The 14691-nt window shown below is 42.3% G+C and overlaps 1 protein-coding gene across 2 annotated transcripts in view; it reads right to left on the bottom strand.

Moving 5' to 3' along the window:
* The window catches only part of stat6 (signal transducer and activator of transcription 6), an 89455-nt gene extending 79912 nt beyond the window's left edge, over window positions 1–9543 (bottom strand). Inside the window, exon 1 of one of the 2 annotated variants that reach the window (XM_062971118.1) lies at window positions 9439–9543. The gene's annotated coding sequence lies outside the window, so the exon portion shown is untranslated. The remainder of the gene's footprint in view (window positions 1–9438) is intronic. The other variant, XM_062971117.1, reaches the window with a different exon arrangement.
* Window positions 9544–14691: the final 5148 nt, after the last annotated feature.

Here is a 14691-nt window from a genome sequence, read left to right as displayed (position 1 = left end):
GATCCGCCTCAGTGGATGGAAGCAGAGCCATTGGACATTTCTGCAATCCTGCAAAAGAATCCAAGGACGATCACCAAGGCCCAAAAGCCGGAAGATCGCTGCAGACGTCGTTGTCTTCCCTTGTCTGAAATACAAGCTCAGATCAAGGCCTTGAAAATGGCACCTGGTGCGGGGATTGTTAAAAGGGAATTGACCTCCCTATGGCTAAGTCCCAAAGAGAAACAGCACATGTGTAAACGCCGTACGAGAAAGAGACGGAAGCACCATCTAGGGAAAGGCCCTATTTCCGCTGAGGACATCTCCAAAGTAACTGCTCTTGAGAAGAATCCACATGAAGTGGTAGTTTCCGGTGGGAACTGCTCTGGAGGAGATGTCTCCAGCCGAAGAAACTCTAAGGGGGCCGATGCTGAGAAAAATACTGAAGAAGCTCTAACTCAGGATGCCCCAGTGAGTAAGATCGCACCCAGAGGGGCTTTTGCGAGGGCAGAGAACATTTCCGCTGACATACAGAACAGAGAACTGCTCGGAAGTCAACGTTCTGAACATGTGTTGGTTAAAGCCACAAGCCCTAGTTCATCAAAACACAGAACCCAGCAGAAAGGCTACAAAACTAGAACTTTTTGGGGGGCTGGTTTTAGGGCCAGGACAAGAATGCTGAAGGCACTTTCAACACAAAGGATGAATACCTCTCCAGTTAGGGCCACTATTAATACAAACAGGGAAGATAGAGCCACAGAAGAGGGTCATTCCAAAAACCCAGCGGCTGGGGGCTCATCCCCTCGGTGCAACGGAACACCTGCACGTCCTAAACGATGTTTAGGAGACTTCGCATTTACTCCAACTCCGCTGTGCCCACAGGCTGGTGCTCAAAATCATACCCCCTCGGGCCTTGCGTCATTCCCTTTTCTGGAGGTGGTTCGAACATCGGGTACCTAACTGACACTACAGACGAACCCAGAACTGGGAGGACGATCCCAGTAATCATCGGGAGAGGGATATATGAGAATGATAGCATGCTGGTCTCTAAAAAGAGACAGTCAGCGACAGATTTGGCCTTCATCTGTCCTACGTGATATTCCCAAGTATGATAACTGTGGTCCTAGGTCAAGTGCCAGAGTGAGGTCGAGTCGATTGGAAACACGTTCTCTTTCCAACTTGCGTTTCATCCCTAGGCATACGGCCGAGAAGGTGCTATCAACGCCCCTCCTGTCCCTGCTACTGTTCAATGCTAGGTCTATTGTCAACAAAACTGCTACCCTCTCTGACTTTATTCTCGATCAAGCAGCGGACCTGGTTTGTATTACAGAGACCTGGATCCGTGAGGGTGATAACATTCCCTCACATGAACTGACACCTCCAGGCTTCCAGATATTTCAACAGCCACGGAGTGGGGGTCGGGGTGGAAGGGTAGCAATACTCTCCCGTGATTATTTTACCATCAAAGCTATTCCAACTCCAAAGATAGCTGGTATTGAGTGTGTTGGTGTGGTCCTGGCTAGCAGGGAATCCCTAGCCATTCTTGTAGTTTACCGCATGCCTGGGTCTCCGGGAGAGAGTCTGCTGAATTTATTAGATCTTGTGGCGGACTGGGTCCTGAATTTCCCCAGACTTATTGTTCTGGGTGACTTTAATGTACATGTCGAGGCACTGCCATCTTCATCTGTGACTAAGGACCTAGTACCAACCTTTGAAGCTCTGGGGCTCTCACTACTCAAGACTCGCCCTACTCATCGGGCCGGCCACACTTTGGACCTGATTTTTAATATCGGAGTACAAACATCTCTATCTGCGGTAATTGATGTTCCCTGGTCTGATCACGCTGTCCTGAAGGCCCGGATTGAGATTCCATCTCCTCCTCCTCCCCATCTTGCCACACCAATCTTTGCTCGGCCCAGGAGACTCATGGAACCTGCTAGGTTCTTGAATGCCCTTAAGGGCCTGGGAACTGCGTGCATCACTCTCAATGAGCTAGTCAACACCTGGAATGTCAGTTTGTTGGCTGCCTTGGATGAGATTGCCCCCAGACGCCTCCTTCGCCCTCACCGGAGTCACTCCCCCTGGCACACTAATGAGCTACGGACGATGAAGCAAGCACGAAAGCGGCTGGAACATCGGTGGCGACAGAAACCCGACGAGGTGTCACTGTCCGCTTTCAAGGCTTTTCGCAGGTCCTACGTATCAGCCGTCAAGGATGCTAAAAAATCTTACAATTCCTCCTTAATAGCCTCTGCTAGATCGTGCCCAGCTCAAGTATTCAAAATCGTTCGTGCTTTGACCAGTCCGGCTCCCTTAGTCCAAAACCCAGCAGCCACGGCTCTTACAGCAGAGGCATTCCAGAAGTTTTTCACTGATAAAATCACCGTGCTTCGGCAGGAACTGCTCCCTACAGTTGATACCTTAAGTGAGCTTGAGACTTTGTGGCCGCTTAGTGGGCCTATCTTTGACTGATTTACTCCTCTTGACAAGGAAGATGTCGCTAGAATCCTAGCTGCTGCAAAACCAACCACCTGTTCCCTTGATTCGTGTCCCTCCTGGCTGGTGAAGAGCTGCCTGGAAGGTCTACTCGATCTGTTGAGTAATATCATCAATGGCTCTCTTGAACAGGGGGTCTTCCCAGACAACCTAAAAGAGGCAAGGGTTCGTCCCTTGCTAAAGAAGCCTAGCTTGGATCCCATGACCCTTGCCAACTATCGTCCTGTCTCCAACCTCCCATTCTTGGGTAAGATGATAGAGCGGGCTGTGCTGGGAAAATTGCAACAATTTCTGGATGATACAGCCGGCCTGGACCCTTTCCAGTCAGGCTTCCGCCCTGGCCATGGGACGGAGACAGCCCTGGTTGCCATTACAGATGAACTTTGTCTCCAGTCTGATAGCGGCGGATCAGCGCTACTGGTACTTCTCAACCTTACCGCAGCGTTTGACACCATTGACTACGATCTAATGATTCACCGTCTCGCCATGTCCGGAGTTCGCGGTCAGGCCCTCAATTGGTTCAACTCATTTCTGCGAAACCGGAGCCAATGCGTGGAGTATATGGATCAAGTCTCTGACAGATCTCCCCTCCTATGTGGGGTACCCCAAGGTGCAATTCTCTCCCCTCTTCTCTTCAACATCTACGTTAGACCCCTTGCTAGTTTGGTTCGGAGTTTTGGCCTAGACTGCTATCAATATGCGGACGACACCCAAGTCCTTCTGCTCTTGGAGCCTGGAGCAACGTCGATAGCAGACAATTTCACCTTATGTCTGGAGGCTCTGTCAAACTGGCTACATGCTAGTAGACTGAAGGTGAACCCGGCGAAGACTGAGATTCTCTGGCTTGGCCGCTCAACTGGTCTGACCCACTTGCTACCCACTTTCGATGGTGCTGCCCTATCTCCTTCGCCTACCGTTAAGAGCCTGGGTGTCGTTTTAGATTCGCAGCTGACAATGGAAGCTCAGGTCGCTGCTGCCAGCAAACAGGCCTTTTTCCACCTACGACAAGCGAGGCAACTGGCACCCTATCTATCTGATGAGGCTCTGGCAACAGTCATACATGCCACGGTCACATCTAGGCTGGACTATTGCAACGCCCTGTATGTTGGCCTTCCGATGTCCACGACCCGGAAGCTCCGTATTGTTCAAAATGCGGCAGCCAGGCTACTCACAAGAACACCAATGAAATGCCACATAACACCAGTGCTGCAGCATCTGCATTGGCTTCCAACTGATTACCGTGGTCTATATAAAATGCTAGTCCTGACTTTTAAAACTCTTTACGGCCAGGGCCCATCGTATCTTAGGGACCGTCTCTCCTTCTCCCATCATCGGAGGTCACAAGACCATCCCAACGAGACTTACTTTATGTACCGGGTCCTAGAGAAGTGCACTTGGAGAGGACCAGGCGCAGAGCTTTTTCTGTTTCTGCCCCTGCCTTATGGAATGCCTTGCCACCCTATATGAGAGCCATGCGTGAGTTAGGGCCTTTTACCCTGGCACTCAAGACATGGCTCTTTACTAGAGCTTTTAATCTATTTTAATTTTTATCAATATTTGTATGTATGTATTTTTATCCTTTACAATTTTATCTTGTAAATCGCCTAGAGCATCGTGGATGGAGGGTGATTAATAAGTAATTAAATGATGATGATGATGATGATGATGATGATGATAATAATCTGGGATAAGCAGATAATCTGGGATCAGATCCTGGGATGTAAGGCAGTGTAGATTCGGCCCAAGGGAGCATCTACAACAGGTATGGGCAAGCTTTGGCCCTCGAGGGGCTTTGGACTTCAACTCCTACAATTCCTAACAGCCACAATTTGAAGCAGCCAGACTTTGAAGCTGCAAGACCATTCAATGCTAATCAAGGTGGCTAATTGCAACATTCACACTTGCCTCAAGCAGACAAGAGTTCTTTCTCCTGCCCTAGACATTATTCCACAGGTATATAAACCCCACTTCCCTAGGTTCCAACAGACCTCACAACCTGTGAGGATACCTGCCATAAAACATCAGGAGAGAATGCTTCTGGAACATGGCCTTACAGCCTGGAAAACTCACAGCAACCCAGTGATTCCAACCGTGGAAGCCTTCGACAACACAATAATAATTGTGCATTTGTTACTTACCTCTTTGTGATTCAAGGTGAGGTACAACAAGGTTAAATGAAACAGACAGATAAAACACCTTGCTATAGAGATGCATATACCAACACATACACAACAAATACTGACACCAATACCAATGAAATAAGAAATGTGTAGGTTCAATATTCCCTATCTAAAATGTTTGGGACTAGAAGTTGTTCCATATTTTGAAATACTTGGAACTACATAACGAGATCTTATGGAGATAGGATCTAGATCTAAATACAGATTTCAGTCATGTTTCACATACACATTGCCTGAAGGTAATTTTATGCAATAATAATTTTGTGCATAAGCCATCAGATAGCAAAGGTATCACTACCTCACCCGCCTGTGTGTACAATTTGGGATGCTCAACCTGTACTTATACGATAGAGAGTTCCAAATTTTAATTTAGGCTGGCAGCATGACATTCTCTGAGAATCAGACGTCAGTTTCCAATAACAATTGCACAATGATGTGGGTGTGAGTGTCATAAGATAATGCGGATTTCCTGCCTGTAACAAAATATGGAATAATTGTGTTTCAACATTCATTTTCATAGAAGTTTGAACAAAGCAGACATTGGCAGAACCTAGGACAAAAGGATAACTTCAGAAATCCAGTTGGTGTTAGAAATCACAGAAATGTATGTGCTTATTAAAGTTTGTTAAATATATAATGTCTTCAGTTATCATCCTATATTGTTCAGTAAACAGTTTTTCTGCTTGATGTTAGTACAAATAAAGACAATCGGCATGTGTGTTATTTGTTATAGTTATGGTGGGCCCTTGCTATCTGCAGGGGCTTGGTTCTATGGATACCAAAATCTGTGGAGGCTCCAGTTGCATTATATACAGTGGCACAGTAAAATTGTGTGTGTGTGTGTGTGTCAGGAGTGACTTGAGAAACTGCACATCGCTTCTGGTGTGAAAGAATTGGCCGTCTGCAAGGATGTTGCCCAGGGGACGCCAGGATGTGTTGATGTTTTTACCATCCTTTTGGGCGGCTTCTCTCATGTCCCCATATGGGGAGCTGGACGAGACAGAGGGAGCTCATCCGCCCTCTCCCCAGATTCAAACCAGCAACCTTCAGGTCAGCAAGCCACCTTCAGGTCAGCAGTCCTGCCGGCACAAGGGTTTAACCCATTGCGTCACCGGAGGTTCCTATATAAAACTCAGAAGAAGCCTGGGGATCTGTGATACAGCAGGGTATACCTACATATAAGCATAGTGCTTGGCATGTAGCAAAATCAATATTTCCTTTTGAGAATTCACCCCCCCCCCAAAAAAAAGAAATTGTTGGTTATATCCTGAGCTTTAGCCAAGGGGGGGGGGGGGTTAGGGATTCAACCCCCTCCCCGACATTTTTCAGGTTTTTAAAGAAACCTGTTTTACTCATGAACTTAACTGGTTAACCAAATCCCCATGAGTGTCCACTGAAGGTTATCAATGGCTTTGGCCCTGGTTATATCCATGGTTGGTTCAATCCTTGGATGCAGAATCCAGAGACAAGGAGGATCCGACCAACAGCATCTCTCTCTTTTTCTCTAATGAACTCAAGCAGCATACATGGTTCCCTCCCTCCCCACTTTGTATTTGCAGTAAACATGCCTTTCACTGGTGCTGGAAAGATATTAAAAACAGATTCATTGAGTTTGAAGAAAACCACAGGGGCCATCAAATGCAGCTCCATTCATGAATATATAGTCAAAGCACTCCCTACAGATGGCCATCCAGTCTCTGATTAAAATTAAAAATAAGGAAACTCCAGCACACACTCTGTGGCAACATATTCCACTGTTGAACAGCTCTTATCATCAAGAAGTTATTCTTAATATTTACGTCAAATATCTTTTCCTATTATTTGAATCTATTGCCTAGGGTGCACCTACACTATAGAAATCATGCAATTTGACACCATTTCAACTGCTATGAGTCAATACTATGGAATTCTAGGAGTTTGGTGCGACACCAGATCTCTTTGGCAGAGACCTTACAACCTCTGAGGATGCCTGTCATAGATGTGGGTGAAATGTTAGGAGAGAATGCTTCTGGAACATGGCCATACTGCCTGGAAAACTCACAGCAACTCAGCAATACTGTCATACTTTAGCCATGACTCACTAGTAAACACAATAATGCTTGGTAAGGCTACAGTAGGAAAAATGGAAAACCGCATTTCAGATGATTGGAGTCAATTCAGGAAATCACAGATGCCCAGAATCTGCAAGACATGAGCAGATCTGCTGATGACAGGGTTACATGACAGACTGTCTCTCATTCATGGGATCACCATAAGTTTAAAGTGACTTGACAGCAGTTAAAAAAACAACAACAGTTGTTGCTATTGAGAATTGGAGAAGTCAGTTAAACTGTCAATATAATAATACCTTCATTCCTTCTTCAGTCTAAAGTAAAACTGGGTTGTTGTGTCTTTTCCGGGCTGTATGGCCATGTTTCAGAAGTATTCTCTCCTGACGTTTTGCCCACATCTATAGCAGGCATCCTCAGAGCTTGTGAGGTATAATACCTCTGAGGATGCCTGCCATAGATGTGGGCAAAACGTCAGGAGAGAATACTTCTGGAACATGACCATACAGCCCGGAAAAGACACAACAACCCTGTGATCCCGGCCATGAAAGCCTTCGACAACACATTGGAGTAAAACTTTTAACTACTTTACAAAAACCCATTTAGAACTGGATATATCTATCTCTTTCTCCTTGGTTCACTCATGGCAACAGGGACATGAGAGAAGCCTCCCAGCAGGATAACACATCCGGGCATCCCCTGCGCAACTTCTCTGTAGACGGCCAATTCTCTCACACCAGAAGTGACTTGTAGCATGTTCTCAAGTCGCTTCTGATACAATAAAAAAAAAACTCATGCAACTTGTAACAAGGTATGCTCTTAGTAATTATAAAATGAATAAGCAACTATTTTACAAATAAATAAATAAATTTAAAACCAGTGAAGCAAAGACTGGTGTATCAGACTGTAAAAAACATTTAAAAGGGATTGCCATAATCAATCAAAAACATAATGACAGCTAGTCAAATATCCTCTGGTACATATACAAATTCAATCTTCTTATCTGTCACTCAACTGTCTGTTATTTAGCTTCCAAGCAAAGTACAAAGACAACAAATGGTTGGGTCCAAGTTACCTACAGAATATAATGTGCTTGTACAATCCACACTGTATACTCAGGTCCTCTGGGAGACATCTCTTATAGTTAATCAAAAGTAAACCAACCATTACCCAAAGGACATTTTCTTTGACTGTGGAATGATCTGCCAGAAGATATATTTTTCAATTGGAAACACCGAGTTTAAATCAGCAGTACAGACCAAGCTCTTCTGGCAAGTCTATCCAGGCTATTTTTAAATTATAACTTTTAAAGTATTTACAGATGGATTTTAATATATATTAGTTTTATATATGCTCTTAGCCATTGTTTAATAATAATAATAATAATAATAATAATAATAATAATAATAATATACTTTATTTATATTCCTCTCTATCTCCCCGAGGAGACTCAAGGTGGATTACAGAACACACATGGCAAGCATATACAGTGTTCCCTCATCGCGGGGGTTAGGTTCCAGGACCACCTGCAATAAGTGAAAATCTGAGAAGTAGGGACACTATATTTATTTTAATATTTATACATTATTTTAGTAATTAAACACTATTATAAGTCTTTATCAAGCAATCATGTGTTGGTAAATTGCCTCCTTCTCCTGTTGCTGCTTGGACTCCTTTTCTCTCCCTTTGGCTTCTCCTTCCTCCTTTCCTTAGGCTGTAAATTGTAATTTTTATGATTTATAATAGTCTTTTAGAGTTTATTGAAAAACTGCGAAACAGCGAATCCGCGAAAAGTGAACCATGAAGTAGTGAGGGAACACTGTAATGCCATAATACAATTAACAAGGACAGACAACACACAGACAGACAGAGGTAAAGGCAGTTTTCCTATCTTATTTCTGGCATCTTGGAGGCTGTGCTTGACTCTGGCAATGGGGGGCGGGGGCGTGCTGTTGCTCCATCCTCCATGCCAAGGAGCTTTGTTGTCCTCCCGATCGGTGCCTTAAGGGCACCTTTATTGCCTCCCTGCTACCTATTTATCTATTCACATTTCTGCTTTCAATCTGTTAGGTGAGCAGTGAGCTGGGGCTAACAGCAGGTGCTCATGCCAACCTGGGCTTAAACTGCCAACCTTTCGATAGACAGGATTTTTCTGTATCTAGTGGTTAAGCCCACTGTGCTAAGCCCAGCCCCTATGATGTTTTGTTTGTTATTGTTCTCCACCCCCATCCATGGATTAAATTTCTCAAGAATTCTCTGTACTGCTACATCTGGGAAAACTATCTGCTTGTGTCTGAGTGAATTATTTGCAAAATAAGAGTGAACAACTCCAATTGTTAATCCCATAATAGACTAATAAAATCTTAGAGGTGAAAGGGGTCCACAAGGGATATCTATCTAGTCTAACACCTGATCAGGATGTTCTTCCGTATGTTTAGGTAGAACAACAACAACAACAACAACAACAACAACTTTCTTTTTGTACCCCACCTCCATCTTCCCAAAGAGACTCAGGATGGCTTAAATGGGGACGAATATCTTTTCCTATAATTTGAGTCATTACGTGAATATATACCATATGTGCTATGCTATTCTTTTTCTATTGATCAAGTGCATGCTATTAATATAATTGGATTTAGGCCAGTTGTCTTAACATCAGATTACTATATTCATAGTAAGGTAAATGTTTCCCCTTGACATTAAGTCTAGTCATGTCTGCCTCTAGGGGTAGTGCTCACCTCCAATTCTAAGCTGAAGAGCCCGCGTTGTCCGTTGATGTGTCCAAGTCATGTCACTGGCATGACTGCATGCTGGACTGGGAAGGTATTTCCAGTATCTTGATAGAAATCTGCTTTTAATGGAAACGTAGTTTCATTATTGTGTTAACTGTTCCTTGACACTTTTTTGCTGCTAAGTGATTGGCCGTCGTAGTGTAATAGTTTGAGCATGGAACTATGACTTTGGAAGCCAGGGTTCCTATTCTGGCTTGGCCATGAAAACCCACCAAGCGATTTTAGGCAAATTATACCCTCTCAGCTTCAGAGTTAGGCAGAACAAATATTGCCAAGAAAACCTTGTGATAACCCTCTGAGGATTGCTATGAATCAGAAATGGCTTGAAGGCACAAAACAGTTGAGGTGGCTGCTATTTAATAATGACTTTGATCCTACTGATTTCAATGAGCACAACATTTGTCACAGTGTGGGGCCCCTTCCAGGCACGATCTATACAGCCCTATATCCCAGGATCTGATCCCAGATTATCTGCTTTAGTTTATATGAGTCCACTGCCATATAATCGGGGATAAGAATAAAATCTGGGATCGGATCCTGGGATATTGGGCAGTGTCATATATTGGGCACTGCCATATAAAATCCAGATTATCTTCTTTGAACTGGACGATATGGCAGTGTAGACTCATAATCCAGTTCAAAGCAGATAAAGTGGATTATCGGCTTTAATAATCTGAATTATATGGGAATGTAGAAGGGGTCTAAGGCCCCATCTACACAACCATATAAAAATACAAAAGCCATTCAAAACCAAAACTATCAAACCTAACACAAGCACCATTGCAAATAGCATAAAATGTACAACAAAAACTAAAGCAACAGTATAGTTCTGCTGTTAAGTTCCCCTCAGCAATATAAGTTTTCTTTTATATTTCACAATTTATTTTCCGGTTCAAACTCCATCATGGATTTGCTAACTTCCTCCTTACTAGTTAGGTCCAAATCTGTGATCAAGAGGAGACTAATGTGTATACTGGGGAACAGAGGCAACAAGAATCAATATTAATTACCTAAAAATTAGACAGAGGATTAACAAAGTTTTAATTTGTAATTTATCAGATGGTGGTGTTACAGCTGTGGTGGTGCAATGGGTTAAACCCTCGTCCCGGCTCGACTGCTGACCTGAAGGTTGGGTTGCTGACCTGAAGATTGCCGGTTGGAATCTGTGAGATGGGGCGAGCTCCCATCCGTCACCTCTAGCTTGCAGGGACATAAGAGAAGCCTCCCAGCAGGATGGTAACACATCCAGGCATCCCCTGGGCAACACTTCTGTAGATGGCCAATTTTTCACACCAGAATAATGTGATGTGTATATGTGTGTGTGTGTAAGAGAGAGATGGAGAGTGAGTGAGGGCCCTTCCACACAGCCATATAACCCAGACTATCAAGGCAGGTAAACCACAATATCTGCTTTGAACTGGGTTATCAGAGTTCACACTGCCCTATATTCCAGTTCAATGTGGATTTTATACCGCTGTGTGTGTATGTGTGTGTGTGGGGGGGGGGGGGCTGTGTGAAAAACGGTATTATATTTGGAACTGGATCAACAAACTTGTAAGCAGAGTTTAGGCATTGTTTTTGTATTCTAACATGCAGAATTCTCCAGCCAGTGTAATATCTGATATCTGTGGGAAAGTGGGAGTCATTTTTTTTAAGTTAGTAAAACTTACTTACCTTGTTCACTTTTCTCCTATCAGATCTGTCAAGAGAAATAAATAGGATGAATTTACACAGTGAGTAATGAATGATATCATGGATATGACTATTAATACTTTATAGTGGGGATGACTTTATAGTGGGAACTGTGAGTGCCAGTTTCAAGTTGTTTCTAGTTCCACTACACATACGAAGTGGCACGCCTCAATTCTCTGTATTTATTTCATTGAAATATATTTATACCATAACTCATCTCAACAATAATTCTCTGAGGCCTCTTCTACACTTCCACATAATCCAGATTATCAAATCAGATAATCCACATTATCTACTTTGAACTGGATTATATGATTTGATAATCTGGATTATATGGCATGATCTGCATTGAACTAGATTGTGTGAAGGAGCCGTGGTGGCGCAATGGGTTAAACCCTTGTGCTGGCTGGATTGCTGATCTGAAGGTTGGGTTACTGACCTGAAAGTTGCTGGTTCGAATCTGCGAGATGAGGTGAGCTCCATCTGCCAGCTTTAGCTTCCCATGCAGGGGCATGAGAGAAGCCTTCCACAGGATGGAAACACAGCTGGGTGTCCCCTGGGCAACATCTCTATAGACAGCCAATTCTCTCACACCAGAAGCGACTTACAGTATGTTCTCAAGTTGCTACTGACATGATTTTTAAAAACTGGATTATATCAGTCTACACTGCCATATAACCCAGTTCAAAGCAGATAATCTGGATTTTATATGGCAGTGTAGAAGGGACCTAGTTTCCTGTACTGTTTTGAAAGGTGGAAGGGCTTAACATTGACAGACAGGCTCTTACTCATTTGGATTGCTGAACATTGCAGAGGAGAATCAAATTACTTTTCCCGTCAATTACCATTACAGGCACAATGCATATTTAGTAAAAGTGTCCTCCATGGATTCAGTGGAATGATTTGCACCCACAAATTAGTTTGCTAGCAGCTTTTTATTATTCTCAATGACAATTGCTGTCTTAATATTTCTTAACACTTGGAGTTTTTTTCCCTACACTTTTGACTGATAATGCCTAAGAAGGCTCAATTAAAAAGGAGTCTTGGTGCTTAAATTTTTCTGGATCATTTCAAGGAATTCAATGCTCAGCCCAACTAGCTCACACTCAGCCCAACTAGCTCACTAGCTCACATGGACTCACCAGTTGTGGGTCCATATTGGCTAATAAGATACGTTAGAAACAATACAAAAATACACACACACACACACACACACATATATATACACAGTAGAGTCTCACTAATCCAAGCCTCACTTATCCAAGCCTCTGGATAATCCAAGCCATTTTTGTAGTCAATGTTTTGAATATATCGTGATACTTTGGTGCTAAATTCATAAATACAGTAATTACAACATAACATTACTGCGTATTGAACTACTTTTTCTGTCAAATTTGTTGTATAACATGAAGTTTTGGTGCTTAATTAGTAAAATCATAACCTAATTTGATGTTTAATAGGCTTTTCCTTAATGCCTCCTTATTATCCAAGATATTCGCTTATCCAAGCTTCTGCCGGCCCGTTTAGCTTGGATAAGTGAGACTCTACTGTGTGTGTGTGTGTATATATATATATATATATATATATATATATATATATATACACTAGCTGTGCCCGGCCACGCGTTGCTGTGGCAAAGTGGTGGTGGTATTAGTTTAAAATTGTTGTGTAATTTTTATTTGACGTTATTTGTATTTTTTAAATTAATTTTATTGTAAGTTATCTTTTTATTTATTATATTTTATTATTTTATTGTATTAATTTTTAGTGTTTTAAATTATTTTTTAGTGTTTTTTATTATTTTTATTGGGTTGCTAGGAGACCAAGTAGGAGGAGCTTAGCCTTCTAACTGGCAGCAATTGGATAAAAGCAATTATTCCTCTCTCTCTAATTAGGACTTTATTTTTCTTTTCTTTTTGTTGTATCAACCTAGAGGCGTGGATGATGGGTTGTGTTGTCAAATTTCGAGGTTGGGGGGCCTGTAGTTTTGTTGTTTTGTGCGTCGCCATGATGCCATCACTCTTTTATATATATAGATATACTAGCTGTGCCCGGCAACGCGTTGCTGTGGTGAAGTATGGTGGTATGGGAAATAAAGTATTGAGGAATTGGTGGTAGTTAAGGTAAAAGGTAAAGGTTTTCCCCTGACATTAAGTTGAGTCGTGTCTGACTTTGGGGGTTGATGGTCATCTCCATTTCTAAGCCGAAGAGGTGGTGTTGTCCGTAGACACCTCCAAGGTCATGTGGCATGACTGCATGGAGCGCTGTTACCTTCCCGCCAAAGGAGTACCTACCTATTCATCTACTCTCATTTGCATGTTTTTGAACTTTAGGGTTGGCAGAAGCTGGGGCTAACAGTGGGGGTTCTGTCCGCTCCCCCAATTCAAACCTGAATGAATGCTGTAATTAGGGGAAATGATTAGCATGTAATGGCCTTGGAGCTTTAAAGCTTGGCTGCTTCCTCCCTGAGTGAATTTTTTGTTGGGAGGTGTTAGCTGGCCCTGATTGTTTCCTGTCTGGAATTCCCTTGTTTTCAGAGTGGTGTTCTTTGCGATATTTTATGTGCTTCTACTATCTGTGGCCCTCAGAAAACAGAGGATTTGCCAGACTTTCGTGATGGAAATACTTTGTTGGGAGGCGTTAGCTGGTCCTGATTGTTTCCTGTGTGGAATTCCCCTGTTTTCAGAGTGTTATTCTTTATTTAGTGTTCTGATTTTAGAGATTTTATTGTTCTGTTTTATTATACCACAGTAATTTTTATATATTCTGATTTTAGTGTTTTTGAATACTTGGAGACAGATTGTATTCATTTTCACGGTTCACAGCAACACAATAATAATAATAATAATAATAATAATAATAATAATAATAATAGTAATAATAGTAATAAAAATGACTTTGGTAATACACACTGCTTCACTCCATTGTCAGTTTCCTTTCTGGAAGAATCCTTCCTTGGGAGGTGTTAGCTGGCCCTTATTGTTTCCTTTGTGGAATTTCCAATTATCCTGGTTTCAGAGTGTTGCTCTTTATTTACTGTCCTGGTTTTAGAGATTATATTGTTCTGTATTATTCTATCACAGTAATTATTTCACATTACAGTAGAATTTGACTTATCCAACATTCACTTATCCAGTGTTCTGGATTATCCAACGCAGTCTGCCTTTTAGTAGTCAATGTTTTTGTAGTCAGTGTTTTAAATTCATTGTGATATTTTGGTGGTAAATTTGTAAATACAGTAATTACTACATAGCATTACTGCACATGGAACTACGTTTTCTGTCAAATTTGTTGTCTAACATGATGTTTTGATGCTTAATTTGTATAATGATTACCTAATTTGATGTTTAATCGGCTTTTCCTGAATCCCTTCTTATTATCCAACATATTCACTTATCCAACGTTCTGCCGGCCTGTTTATGTTGGATAAGTGAGACTGTACTGTATATTTATAATTTTATATTATCTGCTTAGAACTGGATTATATGAGGCCCCTTCTTCACAGCT

This window comes from Anolis carolinensis, chromosome 2 (genome assembly GCF_035594765.1).
Source record: "Anolis carolinensis isolate JA03-04 chromosome 2, rAnoCar3.1.pri, whole genome shotgun sequence".
Lineage (NCBI taxonomy): Eukaryota > Metazoa > Chordata > Lepidosauria > Squamata > Dactyloidae > Anolis > Anolis carolinensis.
This window is presented reverse-complemented; position numbering and strand designations above follow the sequence as displayed.